General features: G+C 45.6%; 1 protein-coding gene across 1 annotated transcript in view; it reads left to right on the forward strand.

Annotated features, from left to right (window-relative positions):
• LOC126198864 (galactoside alpha-(1,2)-fucosyltransferase 2-like) overlaps positions 1–23847 on the forward strand; it is a 96972-nt gene that overhangs the window by 39233 nt on the left and 33892 nt on the right. The window lies entirely within an intron of this gene.

A 23847-nucleotide genomic window follows, 5' to 3' on the forward strand; every position in this document is an offset into this window, starting at 1 on the left:
TGGAGATGCACCTTGGAAGACACGGCTGCAACAAGGGAAGTAGCCACGATGTTTTAATTTTATTATCAATTTTATTGTGCCTGGTGCATGTTCCATTTTAGCGAGTTTTAACAGGTTCTTTTACTTTTTATTATTCTGTTGATGTAAGCTTGACTTCCGAAACGCGTCAGTCTTAGTGTTTTACACTATAAACAAGTGGCTGAGCCGATATATTTTTTAACATTGACGTATGTGTGGTTTTGCAATTAAAATAGTTCTGCTGACTTCTATATTGAAAATAATTTAATAAAATCAAGGAAGAATGCTTCGCTGAGGTAGAAAAAGACCTGCTAGATATGGGTATAACACGAAAGAATATCCCTAAAAATACTCCACAGAAAGAAGAATTTCCAAGATCATTTTGCTTTCCAAGAAAAGCTACAACCAAAACTAACAAAATGTGGACTGACAAGGGCGCTACCGACAGGAGATCTCAAAGTGATACCATATTTCTAGATTTCCAGAAGGCTTTGACATCGTTGTCAGCGACCATAGGTAAGTAGTCAGTATAGTTTCGCGAAAAAAACAGTGACCCGTATATGTAATAAGTTTCCTTTAATTTACGACTATGGTCACAAACTTTTTGTTAACAGATTACGGGTTTCGGTCTTTAATGACCGTCATCAGATCTGTTTCATAAAAAAGTCCTAATGTACTGCATCCATAGTGCCACCGTCAAATGTTAAATGCGGATTCCGCATCTGATGATGATCTGTTTCATAAAAACAAAGTTCTAATGTACTGCAGCCATAGTGGCTGCAGTACATTAGGACTTCGTTTTTATGAAACAGATCTGATGATGGTCATTAAAGACCGAAACCCGTAATATGTTAACAAAAAGGTTGTGACCACAGACGTAAATTAAAGGAAACTTATTAGTCGGTATAGATTACTGCGAGGCAGACGACCCACGCTCGATTCCCGGTAGAGCGAAGGATTTTTCATTGGTGGGAGGACTCGTAGGGGGTGTATTGAGCCTTGCGATACCAACTGACGAGCCACATGAGTGAGAATTAGCGGCTCTCCGGTCTGGAAAGTCGGGAAAATGACCGGGAGAGCGGTGTGCTGATCACATGCTTCTCCATACCGCATCCGCAAGGCAGACAAGATACGGCATACCTTGGGTCCTTGGTCCCTCACGGCCTGTACAAGGATCTCGTTTTTTTCCGTTCCTCACAAGTGGCTTCTAATCAAACTCCGTGCCTGTGGAGTATCGTCTTGGTTATGCGACTGGATTTGTGAGTTCCTGTAAGAAAAGTCAAGTTGACCTCAGTACCACAGAAGAAGACACGAAGTTATTTCCTGTTTTATTTGCTTTGCTCCCACACAAAAGTCAAAATGCATATGAAAGACCTTTTCTGGGTTGAAAAATGCGATGTCAGGGTGGTCACAGAAAACCGCAGTGATAGACTTTGAAATCACTGTTACGAAAACTATGAAAACAGCCGGCCGCGGTGGTCTAGCGGTTCTGGCGCTGCAGTCCGGAACCGCGGGACTGCTACGGTCGCAGGTTCGAATCCTGCCTCGGGCATGGGTGTGTGTGATGTCCTTAGGTTACTTAGGTTTAAGTAGTTCTAAGTTCTAGGGGACTTATGACCTAAGATGTTGAGTCCCATAGTGCTCAGAGCCATTTGAACCATTGAACTATGAAAACAGTGTTCTCTTATGCATTTCTTTCCGGTAGCAATTTTCACTTCAACCAACGCCTGTGGAAAAGAAATTACAAGAACTGAGATCAACGGAGGAATATAGGGATAGAGAAGAAGTTCGACTGTTTTGCCACTTTTGTGCTGCAGTGGCACAGGTTCCTCCAAACAGTGTCGATGAATGACGGGATGTCATCTAGTGAAACTGAAGTGATATCTGCGGAGACCAAGGAAGTGTTATAGGCCTTGTGCTGTACGTAATCCACATAAGCAACGTAGTAGATAATCTGAAGAGCCATCTTGGGTTGTTTGCAGACGATACCATCGTTTACTATATAGTATACCCACATGAGTACTAAATAAATTCTGTTAAATTCCGGTTACACGATAAATCACACAAATTTAATATTCAACTAGAAACCTAGGAATTACAATCACGAACAATACTGTAGAACATCCTCAATACTGTACTTTTCTTTTATATAATCTAAGACCAAAAAAAAAGACACAACACGATAAACAGGAGACATGTCGATACCAGGGCGTCATTCCGTGTACTCAGTTGGACAGTAACTACGCTTCGCAACCAGGAGCGTGAACAAATACGCAGCTGTCAGCATTTGAGAGAGGACGTGTAGTTGGGCCCAAAGAAACCGGTTGGAGTAATCGACAAATCGCTTGACGTTTGAATAGAAGTGATGCTACAATTCGACGATATTGGCACAAATAGGTGAACCACAGCCGAACACAGCTTCAAGTAGGAAGCGGTCGACCAGAGAGACGACAAAACTTGAGAACCGAGGAACCGTCCGAGAGGCACTCAGAGCCCCGAATTCATCATTATCAGCGATCCGACTTGCAACTGGTGCTTCAGTGACCACAATGGCTCACAGAAAGATGCTTTACTCCCGGCACCTCTTGCGACCACTACCGTTGACGTCTGTACACCAACAAGCTCGTCTGCAGTTGTGTCTGGCACATCTGACCTGGAATCTAACTGACTGGAGTATAATTATCTCCAGTGAAGAGTCCTGCTTGAAACTGAACAGCGAAGATGTGTCTGGAGACGCCCCAGACACCAGTGGGATACCAACTCGACTGTCAACCGCCATATGTCCCGACTACTAGGAGAGATGTTCTGGGGTGCTATTTCTTTTCTTAGCAAGACCCGTTTGGCTGTCATTTGCGGTACTCTTACAACACAGCGGTACATCGACGACATTTTACTCCCTGTTTTGTTGCCATCCTTGGCTTACATTTCAGCAAGATAATGCACGCCCGCATACGGCGAGACATTCTGCTGCTTGTCTTCGTGCTTGTAGAACCTTATTGGCCAGCAAGGTCGCCGGATCTGTCCTCCACTGAGAACGTTTGGAGTGTTATAGGCAGGAACCTCCAACCAGCTCGGCATTTTGACGAGCTTAAGTGCCAGCTGGACAAAGTTTGTCATGATATTCCCTAGGAGGATATCCAACAACTATAACTGCTTCCGTAAGGGCCAGAGGTGGACAACATGTTACTGACATTCTCAATTTGTGTAGCTCCTCCTGTTGAAAAAATCATCCCATTTTTCTGAAATAATGACCATTTGTTTGTGTGTGCGCCCGTAAATCACGTCTATCGCTTTTCGTCCCATTTGGATAACTCCTTTGTGGTGCAATGTTTTGTATTATTTTCTTTATTTTTATTTCGTTTTCTTTTTTCTTATGCTGTATTTAGGAATAACATCCCTAGAACTGTCACTCATTAAAAGAAATGACACTTACGTTTCGATGAGATCTTTTCACGAATTTTCAATCATCAACTTGCTTTTCCGAATGCCAAAAATTTTTGTTGCCTATGAAACGCTGGGTAGATCACGTAACTAATGAAGAGGTATTGAATAGAATTGGGGAGAAGAGGAGTTTGTGGCACAACTTGACTAGAAGAAGGGACCGGTTCGTACGACATGTTCTGAGGCATCAAGGTATCACAAATTTAGCATTGGAGGGCAGCGTGGAGGGTAAAAATCGTAGAGGGAGACCAAGAGATGAATACACTAAGCAGATTCAGAAGGATGTAGGTTGCAGTAAGTACTGGGAGATGAAGAAGCTTGCACAGGATAGAGTAGCATGGAGAGCTGCATCAAACCAGTCTCAGGACTGAAGACCACAACAACAACAACATGAAACGCTCGTTAAACCCGCTGGGCAGAACAGGTAATTAGGATTGTGCAAAGGGCCAAATAAGGTTGGGGTCAGTTTCACCTTCTACTTGTAATTTATTGTAATTTAACAACACATTTACAACCGTAGCGGCACATAGCCGAACCTTTACCAAATGCAACTCTTTCACGGTTTAAGGCCTCCAAACAAGAAATCTTAAAATCAAAAAGATAAAAATGTAGTTAAAATAGCAAATAAAATAATTAAAAAAGCACATCACAGCTAGGTGGAAAGCCTCAAGGCAAAATAGATAGAACAAACATATGCAAGGTGCAATACAAATAGCTGAAGGCCACAACTAAATTTCAAAATATATTACCATAATCTTTTCAAGGCAGAATGCCGCAATGTTTAAGCATGAAGAATAATTTTAAGAATAAAATAGCAAGGCTGAAAGCCCACAATTAATTTTCCAAAATTTTAAAAAAAATATAACCATAAGCGTTAAATTTTAAGTAGCTGAAAACAGATAATTAAACACCGGTGGGAAAGACAATAAAGACAACGGGACTCAGAGGCCTCCAGGGAGATCGGTCTGCCCTCGTTCACTTAGGTGAGACAGGTGGTGAGCCCAACTACACTTGATCCATCGGAATACAACCAGGGAACAGCCACGTACCGACCGACACAACGACTTGCTTGTCATCAATCAGTACATGAGAACTCAAAACACCAAAGGTTGCGAACGTGATAATCCACAATGATGTATGTATTAGCTGTCGAAATTACACACCATGTTGGACAGCGATAAGGTGAGGAAAGGACACGGCCTGAAATTACGTTAGTGACCAGGGCAGGTAACCGGAACACTAACGGCTGCAAGGCAGGAAATTCCTCTGGTACACTCAAATTTGAAATACGGTAATATAGTTAACTTCAATTAAAAATAACACTGCTGAATTTACGTCAGTGGCCAGGGCAGATAACCAGAACACTAACGGCCACAAGGCAGAAAATTCCGCTGGTGCACTCGAATTGTAGTCAACCAATGTAGTTAATTTCACCGCACGACGGCTGAATTTTCAGCAATAGAAACACTCGGTGTTGCTCATAGGAAAACCTCCCCAACAGCGAACCACCGAAACGAACCACCACAACATGAATGGACGTGGCCTGGGTAGTTGAAACCACTACTCAACTTTGATGTCCTAGGTCGGTGAACCACGAAGCTCATAGCGATCAGGCAGCTCCACCCACGCTCCGACACTGCACAGGGAACGCCAGCGGACCCAGCGGACTGCACCGCGCGGAGGTAACTTCCCTGGTCCGCAGCAACCGACCGACTAGCCGCAGAATGCCGACAACATCTAAAATCGTCGTCAGTGGAAACAATGGCAACTACACACACAACCTGACAAACACTTGCACGAAAACCTGAACGATACCCAACAGTAACTAAGCACACACGAAGACAATCGGGAGTCAATGCGCGCGCGCACACACACACACACTCATGACTCATGAACGATCGGCGAGCCAAAACGCGTCGTCTGGTAGGACGACCGACCGACGATCCACCAAGACAGTGGCCCGGCTCAAGTGATACGTGGCGGCAATGGTCGGGCGACCCACGTCGACGCAAACCTCACTGCTGCTCCAACCCGACTGCACTAGTGCTGCATTGCAACTCCCCGACTGGCAGGTCATGACTGCGCTCCAGACGCGTTCCCACTGACTGGCAGACCCGAATTCCCGACGCAAACTGGCTTACGAAACTTTTTTTCTTTATTGGTATTTTGAAACCTGTTTACAGGCAGGCCTGCAGCAGCATACTACGCCGCTCTTTGGCCGCAGAGAAACACAAAGATACAAATGAAGACAATTAGAGAAAAAAAAAGATGGTGGACATATAAACGGGGACAAACAGTTTTTAAAATACAAGGTGCCGTTCACAGGTGTAGTGTCCAAGATAAAATTGTTCAGACACTTGGACACAGACAGAGACGTAGGTGCACAAAACGAATAACACTGAACCACTTAAGCACAAACGATGGCACACACAGAACACGAGGCGTTGATCTCCGGCGCGCGAATGTTCACTAACCGTGTACGAGTCCGGGGGCCTGCCAAGAGAGGAGGAGGGGTGTGGGAGAGGGAGAGGGGAGAGCAGATGCCATGGGCAGGGGAGATAGGGGGAAGGGAGGATGGGGCAGGGGAAGCCCGGGGAAAGAGGGGTGGAGGGAGGGGACAGGGGAAAAGGAAAGAGAAGGGAGGGAGGGTGCCTAAAGGAAAGGACACAGGGGGGGGATCAAAGTTGATAGGAGGGGTAGATGGAGGGGAGGAGGACATCATCAGGGAGGGGGAGCTGGCGGAAGCCACCTTGGGAGAGGGTAAGAAGGGTGGAGAGATGGGGACCAGGTGGGACGTGGGAATACAGGCGCAGCAGTGGGCGGGGGTGGGAGAGGATGGGTGAGATAAGCGGATGAGGAGGGTCGAGTTTGTGGGAGGTGTACAGGATCCGTATCCTTTCAAGGAAAAGGAGGAGGTGGGGGAAGGGGATGATATCGTGCAGGATCCGCGTGGGGGAGGGGAGACGGATGCGATAGGCGAGGCAGAGAGCATGGCGTTCAAGGATTTGGAGGGATTTATAAAAGGTAGGGGGGGGGGCGGGGATCCAGGCCGGATGGGCGTAACAAAGGATAGGGAGGATGAGGGATTTATAGGTGTGGAGGATGGTTGAAGGGTCCAGACCCCACTTACGGCTTACGACAAACAACGACCGGGAAGTAATAGCAGTCCAGCAAAGATACTACGAGAGGGGATATATCGATATGCGCTGCTAACGGCGCTCATTGTCAAGCAAAGCAGCAACTCAGTGACAGTAGTAATTTAAATTAATGTAGTGAGGTGGAAGTACATTAAAAACAAGGTGTAAAACACATGATGGCGGGAACACGAGCCATGCACGGCTCAGCCTCCCACCTACGTACGGAGAGATGGCCATCATAATAAAATAAGAGAAATCAATGTTCGCACGAAAAGATTTAGGTATTCATATTTCTCATGTCCTATTCCAGAATGAAAAGATCGATACATACATGGTGAGAACGAGGTCTTTCCCTAATTACAGAAATTTATTCCTAAGGCTCTAAGATACATACAGCACTGCGGCTTGTTGCAAATGTTAGAAGGCCTTTTGTAGATACGTTTCCCCGTGTGCTCTACGTGTTGTCCTTAGAACGTCTAAGCAAAACTTAATTTCTCTCCATGTCTTTGACAACATCTCTTCCGTCATCGGCTCGCAGCATCTCGTACTAATGCTGTAAGAGTGTGCACATCAGGAACTGGAGAACTGAATACTTTATCCTTAACGCAACACCACAAAGAAAGTTAGGAGAGGTTATGTAGGAGAGGTTATGTCTGGTGAACGTAGTGGCCATGATGTTGGATGGCCCGCGAAAGTTTCATCCATGAACTGAGGAACAAATAATCCCCAGTGTGGCGGTGCACCATCTTGTTGATACACCACGCACGGTTGAAATTCTTCAGCTACAGGCATCCTTGAAGATCATACACGTTTTCAGACGCCATGTGCCCATCTCTGTCCACATCCAAAGTCTTCAAACTGCTGTGGAGCGTATGGAAGAGGCTGCTTTCCATTTTACCGCGTATTAGGGTTCCTCCCTGTTCCATTCGGGTATTTAAGGCGGTAAGATGGTTCAAATGGTTCTGAGTACTATGGGACTCAACTGCTGAGGTCATTAGTCCCCTAGAACTTAGAACTAGTTAAACCTAACTAACCTAAGGACATCACACACATCCATGCCCGAGGCAGGATTCGAACCTGCGACCGTAGCGGTCTCGCGGTTCCAGACTGCAGCGCCAGAACCGCAAGGCGGTAAGAAAAACATGCTTTAATGCCTCTAATCTTATCTTCGCGGTCTTTACTGGAGCGTTACGTATGAGGCAGTGGTGCATTCCTAGCTTTCTCTCTCAGTTCTGGTTGTCGAAAGTGTAAGCAGGCTTTTGTGGGATAGTTGGCGTCTGTGTTTTCTGTGTTCGACTGTCTGCAAGTTAACGTTCTTCAGAATTTCCGTGATTTTCTCCCGTGTGGCAAACAAACCGATCGCCATTAATGAACCTCGTGCTGGATCTACTTCCCTCACACTAGAACAATATTCTAGGATGCACCCCCCGAGTACTTTGTAACCAATCTCTTTGCAGACTAAGTGCATTTTCGCATTATTCTACCAATTATTCCCATTTCTCACCTGCTTTATTTACGATTAAGTTTATATGATTGCTCCCATTCACATACCCGCAAATTGTTACACTGATGCATTTGTATGATATTTTATTCCAGTTGCGACTCACTGTTGTCAGGGTACTGTGTTTTTACGTTTTGTGGAGCACTCGCTTCTTCATCTGAGAACATTTAAATCAAGCTGCTGGTCACTACACCACATTGATATCTTATCAAAATCTGCCTGAATACTTGCGTAATTTTTTCTTATAGCTCTTTCTTACAAACATCTACATCATTTGCAGAAGTCTGACGCTAACATTAATACATATTCTTCCAGATCATTAATATGCAACATGAACAACAATGGTCCCTACATATTTGCCTGGAGCACGTCTGAAGTTATTTCTATATCCACGGAGTATGCTCCATCCAAGATAAAATACTTCGTCCTCCATACGAAGAAATCCTCTAATCTCGTCAGACACCCCAGAAAGTGATCGTAAAATTTACCGTGGATCGCCGCCTCATTCTTCCATCTCCTGGAACTCACCTCCATTACACTCATTGTTACATCTTTCACTACAGTTTGTTGAATTTCTTTGTCTTCCTGTCTCTGCTGCTAATTTCCAACTTACGTCTTCCTGCTGCACGCTGAGCAGCCCTCACGATCTGAATGCTTTTCACATTAAAAGATTTACGTATCATTATCAGAAATCATACTCATGATCGAAATGATTGTGACCACTTGCTTAATAGTGTGTTGGTCCACTTTTGGAACGCAATAGAACAGCGATCCTGCGTGGATTCGAACCAGTCTTTGGAACGTTTCGCTAGGTATGTGGCACTAGGTGTCTACCCTCGGGTCACACAATTGCCATAAATTGCAGTCCAGCAGTTTGTGGCACGGAGCTGGCGCCCGATTGCGTGTGCCAAGGCATCAAGGTCGGTTCACAATCATGCTCCTCAAATTACTGTAGCACGGCTGTGGATGGACGACATGGACAGTTATCGTGCTGGAAGATGCCGTCATCGTCAGAGACGAAATCAAGCATGAACAGAAGCAAGTAGTTCCCAATAATGTTCATGTACTCCACAGCTGTCATTATGCCTTCGATTACTTCCAGTGGTCACATGGATGCGAAGGTGAGGATCGCCCATGGCATACATAGAGTCATTACTTAGTTCTGGTTTGGAGTAATTTGGACGAAGCTGCCAAGTGAAGTATAGCAGTAGCAACCACTGATCAGTAAGTGCACTGTGGTGACATGTGGGTCACAATAACATGTGCACAGCACCATGCAGCAGTAATGGCCATAGTGGAGAGGACAGTATCACCACACCACGGCAAGACTCGTGTTATGAGATACGTGACGAAGTGTGGGGTTTTAGTGGACCCCAGAGCCACACAGCTGTGGATTTTGATGCAGTTTCGTTTGAGAGTCCAGCAGCACCACCATGACTCCAGGTCCATGCCAGACAACATGAGGTCTGGCCACCACCAGCTGCAGCCATGGATTCGAGACTGGGTGAGGCCAGCCACTGCTAGCACTGAGCTCCTTGCGATGCTTACTGCCACAGCACTGCTGTCGTGCCATCTGCGCCTGCCACCATCGGACTCCTACCAGAGGGCAGTGGGTCATGTCCCATGCACAGCATTCTTCCTTCGCCTAAGCACTGGACGTCGTGGGGCCAGTGTGGCCTACGTGTGGGCGTCCACCACTGCAGAACCAAATCGCAGCACAACACGGAGCGTCGCTGACGTCAAGGCCGTGGCCCACTGATAGGGCATCGACCGTCACTCTGTCCGACGTCTGCATCAAGGGATGCTAACACTGCCCATTCTCGGCATGGTGTAAGCCGATGCTTACAAACCTTCTCCGGGCTGGGTCGCAAGAGTGGAGCGAGTCTGCCACACATTGCTAATGATGTAATGTGTATCTATCTACTGGGCAGCACAAGAAAACAACCCCACCACTAATCCTACCGAATGCTGCAGGCACTTATAATCCTGCACCCATCGCCCTGCGTCCGTGGCGCGGCGCATGTCTCGAGCAGCCATTCTCCTGGATGACCGCGTATCCAGACGCGACCATCGATCTGGTGTAACAACAAATGTAATTCATTCGACCAGGCGACACATTGTTCCACGACTTCTTCCCCATTGCAGTTGTAACTGACTGTGTGACTAAGTCAACAAGGGAACACACGTTCAACAGTCTGTGGTGAACAGTGAGCTGCGAAACGCTAGTGCCTCCACAAGCATTGTACTAGCCGGCCGTTGTGGCCGAGCGGTTCTAGGCGCCTCAGTCCGGAACCGAGCGACTGCTACGGTCGCAGGTTCGAATCCTGCCTCGGGCATGGATGTGTGTGATGCCCTTAGGTTAGTTAGGTTTAAGTAGTTCTAAGTTCTAGGGCACTGATGATCTCAGATGTTAAGTCCCATAGTGCTCAGAGCCATTTGAGCATTGCACTCTGTCGCCACAGATCGTCGCCTTTACAGACCTGGCAAGCCTCCGACCTCCACGTACTGTGATGAGGTGTGGATGCTCACCTTGTCACCTGCTCGTAGATTCGCCGTCCTTCAATCACTTTCCTTGGATGCTCACGACAGTAGCATGCTGACAGCCAACTATCTTCGCCGCTTCCCAGATACTTTTCCCGAGTCACCAGGCCGTAACAATCCGCTCTTTACCAATGTCGATTACGTCATTAGATTTCCCCTTTGCAGCCTGTATTTTCTTTAGAATGGTTCCCCATTCGTCTCTGTGTCTCTTGTATTCTTTCTTTTCCGAGACAGATTCCAGCAACGCCATAAGGTGGCATTTATTCTCACGGTGAGCAATAGCCATAGTGTCTTAGATCAATGTAAGTGTTGTTATACAACGCTTGCAAACTTTCAGTACATACACACTCAGCAGGCCACCGTAGGGCGCATGCCACAATACCTTGCACCGATATTAGTCATTTACTTTCCTGTTCCACTCGCAAATAGAACGAGGGAAAAACGACTGTCTATATGCCTCAAAACAATGGTTCAAATGGCTCTGAGCACTATGGGACTCAACTGCTGAGGTCATTAGTCCCCTAGAACTTAGAACTAGTTAAACCTAACTAACCTAAGGACATCACAAACATCCATGCCCGAGGCAGGATTCGAACCTGCGACCGTAGCGGTCTTGCGGTTCCAGACTGCAGCGCCTTTAACCGCACGGCCACTTCGGCCGGCTATATGCCTCCGTATGGGCCCTAATTTCTCGTATCTTATCTTCGTGGTCCTAAAGCGACATGTATGTTGATGGCTGTAGAATCGTCCTACAGTCTCTAAATTTTCTTAATAGTGTTCCTCGAAAATAACGTCACATTCCCTCCAGGGACTCCCATTTGAGTTCCCGATGGAGGTCCGTAACACTTGCGTGTCTTTCGAACCCGCCGGTAACAAACCTAGCAGTCTGCCTCTGAATTGCTTCGCTATCTTCCTCTGATCCGACCTGGTACGGATCCCAGACACTCTAACAGTACTCAAGACTAGGTCGCACTAGCGCCCTACTGCGGCCTCCTTTACAGATGAATCACACTTTCGTAAAATTCTCCCAATAAACCGTAGTCTGCCATTCGCCTTCCCTACCACATTCCTCACACGGTCGTTCCACTTCATACTGCTTCGCAGCGTTACGCCCAGATATTTAAACGACGTGTCTGTGTCAAGTAGGACACTACTAATGCTGTCCCAACATTACAGATTTCTTTTTCTTACTCATCTTCATTAAGCGACATTTTTCTACATGTAAAGCTGGCTGCCATTCATCACATCAACTAGAAATTTTGTCTGAGTCATCGTGTGTATCCTCCCTCAGTGACTCAAGTTCGACACCTGGCGGTACACCACAGCGTCATCAGCAAACAGTTGCAGATTTCTGCCCACCCTGTCCGCCAGATCATTTATACACATACAGAATAATAGCGATCCTATCACACTACCCTGGGACACTCCTGACGATATCCTTCTCTCTGATGAACACTCGCCGTCTAGGACAACATACCAGGTCCTGTAAATTAAAAAGTCATCACCAAAATGGATGTCGTTGAGACACGATCGATGTTCACATATTATTGCTTTGTTCCCTTAGTTTAATGATCTAAAGACGAAACCTGAAGCTACTGACACTTGTTTTGCTGATACGGAACCGCGTTGCCTCACTCCTTCACTCCTCTTTCAGTTTTCAATTTCCAGCTATCTTGAAGACATCTAATGGAAAGCTACAAAATTGACATATATTTAGTACATGTGTAACAATTTATGAATAGAAGATTATACTGTTAAGATGATGAGCATACATCCTGAAACGCCTTTTAAAACTCTTCATTACAATTGCTGATGTTCCCTCTTGACACAGCTGAAACTTTTTCATCAAAGAAATCAGAAATGCAACGATAAAATACTAAGACAGGCACATAGATCTCCTTGGGATAATGAGAGAGGGAAAGAATCCTGAGACCCGCTTAGTGATTACATAGGACCAGAATTTTTTCGGTTTCTCAGGCAGATCTTTAGCCAAGGCATGACGGAGGTAGCAGTTGTATGCCTCGCGTATAGATCTTTTCTACTAACGTTTGCCTGTCATCATTTGCGCGTCCTCTTTTGAACCGAGAGTGCAACAGCCTCTGCTTCCTCAGCATCTTCCGAATTTCGCTATAGACGGTGGGTCACTTCCGCCCTTAATCCACTTACTGGGCACATATTTGTCCAGAGCACGATTTACAATCTGTTTAAACTTTGCCCATAATTCCTCTATGGGCTTCATTCTGGCAATAAATGATTGCAATTCATTGTCTAAGTGAGATGCTAATAATTTCAGCGACACTTCTATACAAGGCCACGATCAAGCGTAACCAAGCGTCCGTTCGTTTAGTAAGCTAGTCAGTGAGCTTCCAACTCTCGCCTGATACAGATCTACAGAGTGGCAAGTTATGTGTTTATCTTTTCCTGTATTTTTATATTTATATTTATTAAATTTCGTGCGTATTTTTCTATTTAAGAGGGTTAATCTCGAGATTTTGCAATGACATTCATTCAATATGTAGCGCAGTAGTTGCTCATTTGTTTTGTTTCCGTTCGTTTAATAAGCCAGTCAGGCCGCAGCTCTCTGCTGATACACATCTACAGAGCAGCAAATTAAGTGTTTATCTTCTTCTGTTTTTTCCTTGTAGTATATTCATTACATTTCGTGCGTGCCGTTCTGTTTAAAAGGTTTAATCTCATGTTTTTGTACGTGTAAATTCGTTCAGTCTGGAGCGCAGTAGTTGCTCACTTAACAGTCAGCTACATATTTCAATAAAAAAAAAAAAAAAAAAGCTCCGTCTTTAGGCCACAAGTGGCCCTTCCGGGACCGTCCGGCCGCCGTGTCATCTTCCGAGGAGGATGCGGATAAGGAGGGGCGTGTGGTCAGCACACCGCACTCCCGACCGTTAGGACGGTATTCTTTGACCGAAGCCGCTACTAATCGGTCGAGTAGCTCCACAATTGGCATCACGAGGCTGAGTGCACCCCGAAAAATGGCAACAGCACATGGCGGCGGGATGGTGACCCATCCAAGCGCCGGCCACGCCCGACAGCGCTTAACTTCGGTGATCTCACGGGAACCGGTGTAGCCACTGCGGCAAGGCCGTTGCCTATATTTCAATAACCCACCATGAAAAAATGTTTAATAAAGGTTTGCTGTGCAAACTGTTTACCTGCCGTGTATCTCCTAAGGCTAGTCTACAGATGCAGCAAGGTTTAGGAGAAGAAAGAAGTATGAAGAGTAGTGTTTAATTTTCGGTCAATGACTAGGTCGTTAAAGGCAGAAATGTTTGAGAGATTCTAATGCAAATTTTGATAGCTGCGGCCTGACGAAAATCTTCATAGTATGTTCGGAATAACCACGGGCACCAAATTAAGCCCGATAAGTGTGTCACAACTGTAGGTGGGGTCTGATGGGTCAGTATGTCCATTCAACGTATCTCATACATAAGACACACATCAAAAAACGTTTTACATCATCTCGGTACCGAGAGTTACTGAACCTGTACAGAAAATTGGAATAGAGATCAACATAAACATCATTTCCGCCCTTTTCAGTGCTCATGAAAACCACACATTGCATGTTGTACCACCATAAAGCGAGACCTTCAGTGGTGGTGGTCCAGATTGCTGCACACATCGGTACCTCTAATACCCAGTAGCAAGTCCTCTTGCTTTGATGCATTCCTGTATTCGTCGTGGCATACTATCCACAAGTTCATCAAGGTACTGTTGGTCCAGATTGTCCCATTTCTCAACGGCGATTCGGTGTAGATCCCTCAGAGTGGTTGGTGGGTCACGTTGTCCATAAACAGCCCTTTTCAATCTACCCCAGGCATGTTCGATAGGGTTCATGTCTGGAGAACATGCTGGCCACTCTAGTCGAGCAATGTCGTTATCCTCAAGGAAATCATTCACAACATGTGCACGATGGGGGCGCGAATTGTTGTGTATGAAGGCGAATGCCTCGCCAGTATGCTGCCGATATGGTTGCACTATCGGTCGGAAGATGGCATTCACGTATCGTACAGCCGTTATGGCGCCTTCCATGACCAACAGCGGTGTACGTCGACCCTACATAATGCCGCCCCAAAATAGCAGGGAACCTCCACCTTGCTGCACTCGCTGGACACTGTATCTAAGGCGTTCAGCCTGATCGAGTTGCCTCCAAACACGTCTCCGACGTTTGTCTAGTTGAAGGCATATGCTCATCGGTGAAGAGAACTTGATGCCAATCCTGAGCGGCCATTCCGCATGTTGCTGGGCCCATCTGTACCGCACTGCATGGTGTCCTGGCTGCATAGATGGACCTCACTATGGATGTCGGGAGTGAATTTGCGTATCGTGCAGCCTACTGTGCACAGTTTGAGTCGTAACACGACGTCCTGTGACTGCACGAAAAGCATTATTCAACATGATGGCGTTGCTATCAGGGTTCCTCCGGGCCATAATCCGTAGGTAGCGGTCATCCAATGCAGTAGTAGACCTTAGGTGGCCGCAGCGAGGCATGTCATCGACAGTTCCTGTCTCTCTGTATCTCCTCCATGTCCAAACAACATTGTTTTGGTTCACTCCAAGACGTTTGGTCCCTTCCCTTGCTGAGTGCCCTTCCTGGCACAAAGTAACAATGTGGACGCGATCGAACCACGGTATTGACTGTCTAGGCATGGTTGAACTACAGACACCGCGAGCCGCGTACCTCCTTCCTGGTGGAATGACTGGAGCTGATCAGCCCTCCTTCTAATAGGCGCTGCTCATGCATGGTTGTTTACGTCTTTGGGCGAGTTTAGTGACAACCCTGAACAGTCAAAGGGACTGTGTCTGTGATACAATATCCACAGTCAACGTCTATCTTAAGGAGTTCTGGGAACCAGGGTGACGCAAAACTTTTTTTGATGTGCGTACTTACGGAATACTCTTCCAGATATTCCGCAGAAAGTGCCCTCTTTATGAGAAGAAGCGTGTGACTTATTGGTAAAGCGGCTACTAGATATAAGCTCTAGTCGTATTAACAGAGATGGGCTGAAGTATTATGTGGCAGACAGGCACAGAGAAATGTTGCTACTACAGCTCGCACTTTCGCCTTTTTGGATTTTTGTCCCTGGAGACACCGGGGAATCAGAATTTCAAATGTTCGAACAGAGACACTTTCCATATTGTCGTGGGGCATGCCTTTGGACAAAATTTAGAAGAATTTTAAATGTTACGACTGTACATCATAAGGCGAGTTCACGCATGTCTAAAAGCAACAGGAGATTTTGACTGTTTCGCATATAAAAGGTGATCAAAACGTTTCGTTTGAGGGCGTTACTGGAGCGTATATGCAATGTTGCGCGACTCCGGTGCGGGTGTATAAGCACCGTCATGTACATAGGGGATTAGTGTAGCATTCGTGTCTTTCCGACGTGTGTGTGGTAAATGCGGAAACGTAAACTATGGCGACGTTATTACCAAATGCTTCCAAACAGTGCTGTTATTCTTTTATTGGCTACCGGAGGACAAACACCGGCAGACATCCAGCGGAGAATGAAGAATGTGTATGGAGAAGGATGTCTGTCGATAACCACCGTTGTGGAATGGTGCGCCAAGTTCATGATAACGAACACAGGAAAAACTTAGATCCGGGAAAAATCGGTATAACAATTGAAAATTTTCGTAGCTCTGTTGGGAAAGTACCAGAGCTCCAAGCGCTAATAGAAAGCACTGATGCTCAAATCGTTATAGACACTGGAAGCTGACTAAAACCGGAGATAAGTTAAGCCGATAAGGTCACTCTTGGCAACCTGAATAAAATAATAATCAGATCCTCCTCCCAACTCAAATGATACAATTTCTGGAAAGTTAAAAGAAACCTGAGTCTAATTTCAAACACGTACTCGACTCACAATTATAGTTGGTGGTGACTTCAATTTATCCTCGATTTGTTGTCGATAATACGTGTTTCAATCCGTAGGTAAGCATAAAATATCATCCGAAATTGTGCTAAACGAACTCTCTGAAAATTATTTCTAGCAGTTATTTCCTGAGCCCACTCGAATAGTAAACGGTTGTGAAAACACGCTCAACCTCTTAGCAACAAATAGTCCTGAACTAATAACGAGCACCAAACCGAATACAAGAATTAGTGAACACAGCGTTATCATAGCGAGACTGAATATCGTAACCCCAAAATCCGCCAAAAATAAACGAAAAATATACCTATTCAAAAAAACAAATAAAAATTCACTTGACACCTTGCTGAGAGACAGTCTCCACTCCTTTCAAATTATCAAGGTACGTATAGCCAAATGTGGCTTGAATTCAAAGAAACAGTATCGGCAGCAATTGAAAGGTTTATACCAAATAAATTAACAAACGACGGAGCTGATCCAGCGTGGTACACAAAATGGGTATAAACACTGCTACAGAAACAACGAAAAAAGCACGCCAAATTTAAACGATGGTAAAAATTCCAAGACTGGCGACTTTCTACAGAACTCGAAATACAGCGCGGTCTTCAATGAGGGATACTTATAGTAGTTTCCACAACGAAAACTTTGTGTCGAAATCCAGCAGAGAATCCCAGAGGTTCTGGCCCTGTGTAAAGTATGCTAGCGGAAAGACACAATCAATGCCTTCTCTGCGCTATAGCAACGGGAATACTTTAGATGACAGGGCTACTAAGCTAGACTTACTGAACACAGCCTTCCGAAATTCCCTCGCCAAAGATAACGAAGTAAATATTCCGTAATTCGATTCAAGAACAGCATGAGTAGCCTAACAGTAGCTATCCTCGGAGCAGTGAAGGAACGTAAAAACAATAAAAGCAAGTCTCACGGTCCAGACTGTATACCAATTAGGATCCTTTGAGTGTGTGCTGATGCAACAACTCCCTACTTAACAATAATACACAACCGCTTACTCAACGAAAAATCCATACCTAAAGATTGGAAATTTGCAAAGGTCCAACCAATATTCAAGAAAAGCAATAAGAGTAATGCACTAAATTACAAGCCCGTATCATTAACGTCGATATGCAGCGGTATTTTGAAACATACACTATGTGATCAAAAGTGTCCGGACACCTGGCTGAAAATGACTTACAAGTTCGTGGCGCCCTCCATCAGTAATGCTGGAATTCAATATGGTGTTAGCCCATCCTTGACCTTGATGACAGCTTCCAGACCCGCAGGCATACTTTCAATCAGGTGTTGGAACGTTTCATTGGGAATGGCAGAACATTCTTCGAGGAGTGCTGCACTGAGGTGAGGAATCAGTGTCGGTCGGTGAGGCCTGGCACGAAGTCGGCGTTCCATAACATCCCAGAGGTGTTCTATAGGATTCAGGTCAGGACTCTGTGCAGGCCAGTCCATTACAGGGTTGTTATTGTCGTGTAACCACTCCGCCACAGCCCGTGCATTGTGAACAGGTGCTCGATCGTGTTGAAAGATGCAATCCCCGAATTGCTCTTCAACAGTGGGAAGCAAGAAGGTGCTTAAAACATCAACGTAGCCCTACGCTGTGATAGTGCCACGCATAACAAGGGGTGCAAGCTCCCTCCATGAAAACCACGACCACACCATAAAACCACCGCCTCCGAATTATACTGCTGGCGCTACACACGCTGGTAGATGACTTTCACCAGGCATTCGCCATACCCACACCCTACCATCGGATGGCTACATTGTGAACCGGGATTCGTCACTCCACACAACGTTTTTCCACTGTTCAATCGTCCAATGTTTACGCTCCTTACACGACGCGAGGCGTCGTTTGGCATTTACCGGTGTGATGTGTGGCTTAAGAGCAGCCTCTCGACCATGAAATCAAAGTTTTCTCACCTCCCGCCTAACTGTCATAGTACTTGCAGTGGATCCTGCTGCAATTAGGAATTCATGTGTGATGATCTGGATAGATGTCTGCATATTACACATTACGACCCTCTTCAACTGTCGGCGGTCTCTGTTAGTCAACAGACGAGGTCTACCTGTACGCTTTTGTGCTGCACATGTCCCTTGACGTTTTCACTTCACTTTCACATCAGAAACAGTAGACCTAGAAATGTTGAGGAGCGTGGAAATGTCGCGTACAGACGTATGACATAAGTGACATCCAATCACCTGACCACGTTCGAAGTGCGTGAGTTCCGCGGAGCGCCCCATTCTGCTCTCTCACGATGTCTAATGAGTACTGAGGTCGGTGATATGGAGTACCTGCAGTATGTGGCAGCACAATGCACCTAATTGAAAAACGTATGTTTTGTGGGTGTCCGGATACTTTTGATCACATAGTGTACATCGTGTTCGAACTTTATGTGTTACCTCGAAGACAACGGTCTATTGACACACATCAACACGGATTTAGAAAACGTCTTTCTTGTGAAACACAACTAGCTCTTTACTCACACGAAGTGTTGAGTACTATTTACAAGCGAGTTCAAATTGATTTCGTATTTCTGGGTATCCGGAAGTTTTTCACACTGTACCTCACAAGCTGCTTGTAGTCAAATTGCGTGCTTATGAAACATCGTCTCAGGTATGTGACTGGATTCGTGATTTCCTATCAGAGAGGTCACAGTTCGTAGTAACTGACGGAAAGTCATCGAGTAAAACAAAAGTGAGTTCTGGCATTCCCCAAGGTAGGGTTATAGGTCCTCTGCTGTTCCTTGTCTATATAAATGGTTTAGGAGATAATCTGAGCAGCCGTCTTAGGTTGTTTGCAGATGATGCTGTCTTCTGTCGTCTAGTAAACTTATCAGAAGAAAAAACAAATTGCAAAACGATCTAGAAAAGATATCTATACGGTGCGAAAATTGGCAATTGACCCTAAAAAATGAAGAGTGGTTGGTGGGTCACGTTGTCCATAAACAGCCCTTTTCAATCTACCCCAGGCATGTTCGATAGGGTTCATGTCTGGAGAACATGCTGGCCACTCTAGTCGAGCAATGTCGTTATCCTCAAGGAAATCATTCACAACATGTGCACGATGGGGGCGCGAATTGTTGTGTATGAAGGCGAATGCCTCGCCAGTATGCTGCCGATATGGTTGCACTATCGGTCGGAAGATGGCATTCACGTATCGTACAGCCGTTATGGCGCCTTCCATGACCAACAGCGGTGTACGTCGACCCTACATAATGCCGCCCCAAAATAGCAGGGAACCTCCACCTTGCTGCACTCGCTGGACACTGTATCTAAGGCGTTCAGCCTGATCGAGTTGCCTCCAAACACGTCTCCGACGTTTGTCTAGTTGAAGGCATATGCTCATCGGTGAAGAGAACTTGATGCCAATCCTGAGCGGCCATTCCGCATGTTGCTGGGCCCATCTGTACCGCACTGCATGGTGTCCTGGCTGCATAGATGGACCTCACTATGGATGTCGGGAGTGAATTTGCGTATCGTGCAGCCTACTGTGCACAGTTTGAGTCGTAACACGACGTCCTGTGACTGCACGAAAAGCATTATTCAACATGATGGCGTTGCTATCAGGGTTCCTCCGGGCCATAATCCGTAGGTAGCGGTCATCCAATGCAGTAGTAGACCTTAGGTGGCCGCAGCGAGGCATGTCATCGACAGTTCCTGTCTCTCTGTATCTCCTCCATGTCCAAACAACATTGTTTTGGTTCACTCCAAGACGTTTGGTCCCTTCCCTTGCTGAGTGCCCTTCCTGGCACAAAGTAACAATGTGGACGCGATCGAACCACGGTATTGACTGTCTAGGCATGGTTGAACTACAGACACCGCGAGCCGCGTACCTCCTTCCTGGTGGAATGACTGGAGCTGATCAGCCCTCCTTCTAATAGGCGCTGCTCATGCATGGTTGTTTACGTCTTTGGGCGAGTTTAGTGACAACCCTGAACAGTCAAAGGGACTGTGTCTGTGATACAATATCCACAGTCAACGTCTATCTTAAGGAGTTCTGGGAACCAGGGTGACGCAAAACTTTTTTTGATGTGCGTACTTACGGAATACTCTTCCAGATATTCCGCAGAAAGTGCCCTCTTTATGAGAAGAAGCGTGTGACTTATTGGTAAAGCGGCTACTAGATATAAGCTCTAGTCGTATTAACAGAGATGGGCTGAAGTATTATGTGGCAGACAGGCACAGAGAAATGTTGCTACTACAGCTCGCACTTTCGCCTTTTTGGATTTTTGTCCCTGGAGACACCGGGGAATCAGAATTTCAAATGTTCGAACAGAGACACTTTCCATATTGTCGTGGGGCATGCCTTTGGACAAAATTTAGAAGAATTTTAAATGTTACGACTGTACATCATAAGGCGAGTTCACGCATGTCTAAAAGCAACAGGAGATTTTGACTGTTTCGCATATAAAAGGTGATCAAAACGTTTCGTTTGAGGGCGTTACTGGAGCGTATATGCAATGTTGCGCGACTCCGGTGCGGGTGTATAAGCACCGTCATGTACATAGGGGATTAGTGTAGCATTCGTGTCTTTCCGACGTGTGTGTGGTAAATGCGGAAACGTAAACTATGGCGACGTTATTACCAAATGCTTCCAAACAGTGCTGTTATTCTTTTATTGGCTACCGGAGGACAAACACCGGCAGACATCCAGCGGAGAATGAAGAATGTGTATGGAGAAGGATGTCTGTCGATAACCACCGTTGTGGAATGGTGCGCCAAGTTCATGATAACGAACACAGGAAAAACTTAGATCCGGGAAAAATCGGTATAACAATTGAAAATTTTCGTAGCTCTGTTGGGAAAGTACCAGAGCTCCAAGCGCTAATAGAAAGCACTGATGCTCAAATCGTTATAGACACTGGAAGCTGACTAAAACCGGAGATAAGTTAAGCCGATAAGGTCACTCTTGGCAACCTGAATAAAATAATAATCAGATCCTCCTCCCAACTCAAATGATACAATTTCTGGAAAGTTAAAAGAAACCTGAGTCTAATTTCAAACACGTACTCGACTCACAATTATAGTTGGTGGTGACTTCAATTTATCCTCGATTTGTTGTCGATAATACGTGTTTCAATCCGTAGGTAAGCATAAAATATCATCCGAAATTGTGCTAAACGAACTCTCTGAAAATTATTTCTAGCAGTTATTTCCTGAGCCCACTCGAATAGTAAACGGTTGTGAAAACACGCTCAACCTCTTAGCAACAAATAGTCCTGAACTAATAACGAGCACCAAACCGAATACAAGAATTAGTGAACACAGCGTTATCATAGCGAGACTGAATATCGTAACCCCAAAATCCGCCAAAAATAAACGAAAAATATACCTATTCAAAAAAACAAATAAAAATTCACTTGACACCTTGCTGAGAGACAGTCTCCACTCCTTTCAAATTATCAAGGTACGTATAGCCAAATGTGGCTTGAATTCAAAGAAACAGTATCGGCAGCAATTGAAAGGTTTATACCAAATAAATTAACAAACGACGGAGCTGATCCAGCGTGGTACACAAAATGGGTATAAACACTGCTACAGAAACAACGAAAAAAGCACGCCAAATTTAAACGATGGTAAAAATTCCAAGACTGGCGACTTTCTACAGAACTCGAAATACAGCGCGGTCTTCAATGAGGGATACTTATAGTAGTTTCCACAACGAAAACTTTGTGTCGAAATCCAGCAGAGAATCCCAGAGGTTCTGGCCCTGTGTAAAGTATGCTAGCGGAAAGACACAATCAATGCCTTCTCTGCGCTATAGCAACGGGAATACTTTAGATGACAGGGCTACTAAGCTAGACTTACTGAACACAGCCTTCCGAAATTCCCTCGCCAAAGATAACGAAGTAAATATTCCGTAATTCGATTCAAGAACAGCATGAGTAGCCTAACAGTAGCTATCCTCGGAGCAGTGAAGGAACGTAAAAACAATAAAAGCAAGTCTCACGGTCCAGACTGTATACCAATTAGGATCCTTTGAGTGTGTGCTGATGCAACAACTCCCTACTTAACAATAATACACAACCGCTTACTCAACGAAAAATCCATACCTAAAGATTGGAAATTTGCAAAGGTCCAACCAATATTCAAGAAAAGCAATAAGAGTAATGCACTAAATTACAAGCCCGTATCATTAACGTCGATATGCAGCGGTATTTTGAAACATACACTATGTGATCAAAAGTGTCCGGACACCTGGCTGAAAATGACTTACAAGTTCGTGGCGCCCTCCATCAGTAATGCTGGAATTCAATATGGTGTTAGCCCATCCTTGACCTTGATGACAGCTTCCAGACCCGCAGGCATACTTTCAATCAGGTGTTGGAACGTTTCATTGGGAATGGCAGAACATTCTTCGAGGAGTGCTGCACTGAGGTGAGGAATCAGTGTCGGTCGGTGAGGCCTGGCACGAAGTCGGCGTTCCATAACATCCCAGAGGTGTTCTATAGGATTCAGGTCAGGACTCTGTGCAGGCCAGTCCATTACAGGGTTGTTATTGTCGTGTAACCACTCCGCCACAGCCCGTGCATTGTGAACAGGTGCTCGATCGTGTTGAAAGATGCAATCCCCGAATTGCTCTTCAACAGTGGGAAGCAAGAAGGTGCTTAAAACATCAACGTAGCCCTACGCTGTGATAGTGCCACGCATAACAAGGGGTGCAAGCTCCCTCCATGAAAACCACGACCACACCATAAAACCACCGCCTCCGAATTATACTGCTGGCGCTACACACGCTGGTAGATGACTTTCACCAGGCATTCGCCATACCCACACCCTACCATCGGATGGCTACATTGTGAACCGGGATTCGTCACTCCACACAACGTTTTTCCACTGTTCAATCGTCCAATGTTTACGCTCCTTACACGACGCGAGGCGTCGTTTGGCATTTACCGGTGTGATGTGTGGCTTAAGAGCAGCCTCTCGACCATGAAATCAAAGTTTTCTCACCTCCCGCCTAACTGTCATAGTACTTGCAGTGGATCCTGCTGCAATTAGGAATTCATGTGTGATGATCTGGATAGATGTCTGCATATTACACATTACGACCCTCTTCAACTGTCGGCGGTCTCTGTTAGTCAACAGACGAGGTCTACCTGTACGCTTTTGTGCTGCACATGTCCCTTGACGTTTTCACTTCACTTTCACATCAGAAACAGTAGACCTAGAAATGTTGAGGAGCGTGGAAATGTCGCGTACAGACGTATGACATAAGTGACATCCAATCACCTGACCACGTTCGAAGTGCGTGAGTTCCGCGGAGCGCCCCATTCTGCTCTCTCACGATGTCTAATGAGTACTGAGGTCG

This window comes from Schistocerca nitens, chromosome 8 (assembly GCF_023898315.1).
Source record: "Schistocerca nitens isolate TAMUIC-IGC-003100 chromosome 8, iqSchNite1.1, whole genome shotgun sequence".
NCBI lineage: Eukaryota > Metazoa > Arthropoda > Insecta > Orthoptera > Acrididae > Schistocerca > Schistocerca nitens.